Source organism: Cupressus sempervirens, chromosome 5 (assembly GCF_028749045.1).
Source record: "Cupressus sempervirens isolate cs-2001-9-10 chromosome 5, ASM2874904v1, whole genome shotgun sequence".
Taxonomy (NCBI): Eukaryota; Viridiplantae; Streptophyta; class Pinopsida; order Cupressales; family Cupressaceae; genus Cupressus; species Cupressus sempervirens.
The window spans coordinates 108794394-108798390 of NC_143122.1; positions in this window are offsets into that span (position 1 = coordinate 108794394).

The window sequence follows — 3997 nt, forward strand, 5'->3', positions numbered from 1 at the left end:
GGAATTCATCAACGGTTGAGATCAATTTCAATCAACGGTCAAGATTAAAAGTGGAGTTCAGGCACAAAGGGAGATTTTCAAATTAAAGGTAGTTAACAGATTTAATTTGAGTAAAATAAGGAGTTAGCTGATTCAATTTGGGTAGAAAAAAGAGTTAACTTATTTAAATCATTTTTAATCAATAGTGAACTAGAAATTTGCCTATTTGAACTGAAAAGAGATTTTTTTGGGATATTTAATTTAATAAAATGAGATATGCTCTCATAATTACTTTTTCTATTTATTTAAATAATCTTTAATTAATTAGAGACACTTTTCTTATTTAATTAAATAGTTTCATTTAACTAATTAGGAATGGCTTCTCATTTTATTGAATAAATTTGTTTAATTAATTAGAAGTAAGTACTCCATTTAATTAAATAATTTCGTTTAATTATTTCAAAATTCTTTTTGAAACTAGTCAACCGTGGTTAAATCTGGTCAACTTTTGGTCAAACTTGATCCTTCCGTATGTGAACATAAGCAAATGTAACTATAAATTCCAGCAACAATTCGATGCGAATTCTCATTCAACCTTTCAAAATGAAGAGATGGGGGTCTCTTAAATAGACTTTCTTAGAATTCATCAACAGTTGAGATCGATTTCAATCAACGATCAGGATTAAAGGTGAAGTTAAGTCATAAAAGGAGATTTTCAAATTAAAGAGAGTTAATAAATTTAATTTAAGTAAAATAAGTAGTTAATTGATTCAATTTGAGTAGAAAAAGGAGTTAACTGATTTAACTTATTTTTGATCAATAGTGAACTAAAAATTTCTCTTTTTGAACTGAAGAGAGATTTTGTTGAGATATTTAATATAATAAAATGAGATATGCTCTCATAATTACTTTTTCTATTTAATTAAATAATCTTTAATTAATTAGAGGTACTTTTCTTATTTAATTAAATAACTTCTTTTAATTGATTAGGAATGACTTCTCATTTAATTAAATATCTTTATTTAATTAATTAGAAGTAAATACTCCATCTAATTAAATAATTTTATTTGATTAATTCAAAATTCTTTTTGAAACTAATCAACTCAAGTCAACCATGGTTAAATCTGGTCAACTTTTGGTTAAACTTGATCTTTGCATAATTGAATATGAGCAAATATGAGTATGAATTCTAGCAACCATTCGATGCAAATTCTCATTCAAACTTTCAAAATGAAGAGACGAGGGTCTCTCAAATAGACTTTTTTTAAATTCATCAACGGTTGAGATCGATTTCAATCAACGGTCAGGATTAAAGGTGAAGTTCAGTTATAAAAAGAGATTTTCAAATTAAAGGGAGTTAATAGATTTAATTTAAGTAAAATAAAGAGTTAACTGATTAAATTTGAGTAAAAAAAAGAGTTAAGTGATTTAACTCATTTTTGATCAATAGTGAACTGAAAAATTTTCTTTTTGAACTGAAGAGAGATTTTGTTGAGATAATTAATATAATAAAATGAGATATGCTCTCATAATTACTTTTTCTATTTAATTAAATAACTTCATTGAATTAATTAGGAATGACTTCTCATTTAATTAAATAACTTTGTTTAATTAATTAGAAGTAAGTACTCCATTTAATTAAATAATTTCGTTTAATTATTTATAAATTCTTTTCGAAACTAGTCAATTGTGGTTAAATCTTGTCAACTTTTGGTCAAACATGATCTTTGTGTATGTCAATATGAGCAAATGTGAGTATGAATTCTAGCAACAATTCGATGCAAATTCTCATTCAACCTTTCAAAATGAAGAGATGAGTGTTTTCTTAAATAGACTTTTCTAGAATTCATCAATGGTTGATATCGATTTCAATCAACGGTCAGGATTAAAGGTGAAGTTCAGTCATAAAGAGAGATTTGCAAATTAAATGGAGTTAACAGATTTAATTTGAGTAAAATAAAGAGTTAACTGATTCAATTTGAGTAGAAAAAGGAGTTAACTAATATAACTCATTTTTTATCAATAGTGAACTGGAAATTTCCCATTTTGAACTGAAGAGATATTTTCTTGAGATATTTAATTCAATAAAATGATATATGCTCTCATAATTACTTTTTCTATTTAATTAAATAATCTTTAATTAATTAGAGACACTTTTCTTATTTAATTAAATAACTTCATTTAATTAATTAGGAGTGCCTTCTCATTTAATTAAATAACTTTGTTTAATTAATTAGAAGTAAGTACTCCATTTAATTAAATAATTTTATTTAATTATTTCAAAAAAAATTTCAAAACTAGTTAACTCAAGTCAACCGTGGTTAAATCTGGTCAACTCTTGGTTAAACCTGATCTTTGCATATGTGAATATGAGCAAATGTGAGTATGAATTCCAGCAACAATTAGATGCAAATTCTCATTCAACCTTTCAAAATGAAGAGATTAAGGTCTGTTAAATAGACTTTCGTGCAATTAATCAACGGTTGAGATCGATTTCAATCAACGGTCAAGATTAAAGGTGAAGTTAAGTCATAAAGGGAGATTTTCTAATTAGAGGGAGTTAACAAATTTAATTTGAGTAAAATAAGGAGTTAACTGATTGAATTTGAGTAGAAAAAGGACTTAACTGATTTAACTCATTTTTGATCAATAGTGAACTGAAAATTTTTCTTTTCGAACTGAAGAGACATTTTGTTGAGATATTTAATTTAATAAAATGAGATATGCTCTCATAATTTCTTTTTCTATTTAATTAAATAATCTTTAATTAATTAGAGACAATTTTCTTATTTAATTAAATAACTTCATTTAATTAATTAGGAATGGCTTCTCATTTAATTAAATAACTTTATTTTATAAATTAGAAGTAAGTACTCCATTTAATTAAATAATTTTGTTTAATTATTTCAAAATTCCTTTTGAAACTAGTCAACTCAAGTCAACTGTGGTTAAATCTGGTCAACTTTTGGTCAAACTTGATATTTGCGTATGTGAATATCAACAAATGTGAGTATGAATTCCAACAACAATTCGATTCAAATTCCCATTCAACCTTTCAAAATGAAGAGATGAGGGTCTCTTAAATAGACTTTTTTGGAATTCATCAACGGTTGGGATCGATTTCAATCAACGGTCAGGATTAAAGGTGAAGTTCAGTCATAAAGGGAGAATTCCAAATTAAAGGGACTTAACAGATTTAATTTGAGTAAAATAAGGAGTTAACGGATTCAATTTGAGTAGAAAAAGGAGTCAACTGATTTAACTCATTTTTCATCAATAGTGAACTGGAAATTTTTCTTTTTGAACTAAAGAGAGATTTTGTTGAAATATTTAATTTAATAAAATGAGATATGCTCTCATAAGTACTTTTTCTATTTAATTAAATAATCTTTAATTAATTAGAGACACTTTTCTTATTTAATTAAATAACTTCATTTAATTAATTAGGAATAACTTCTCGTTTAATTAAATAACTTTCTTTAATTAATTAGAAGTAAGTACTCCATTTAATTAAATAATTTCATTTAATTATTTCAAAATTCTTTTCCAAACTAGTTAATTGTGGTTATATCTGGTCAACTTTTGGTCAAACTTGATCTTTGCGTATGTCAATATGAGCAAATGTGAGTAGGAATTCTAGCGACAATTCGATGCAAATACTCATTCAACCTTTCAAAATGAAGAGATGAGGGTCTCTTAAATAGACTTTCCTAGAATTCATCAACGATTGAGATCGATTTCAATCAACGATCAAGACTAAAGGTGAAGTTCAGTCATAGAGGGAGATTTCCAAATTAAATGGAGTTGACAGATTTAATTTGAGTAAAATAAGGAGTTAACTTATTCAATTTGAGTAGAAAATAGAGTTAACTGATTTAACTCATTTTTTATCAATAGTGAACTAGAAATTTCTCTTTTTGAACTGAAGAGAGATTTTGTTGAGATATTTAATTTAATAAAATGAGATATTCTTTCATAATTACTTTTTCTATTTAATTAAATAATCTTTAATTAATTA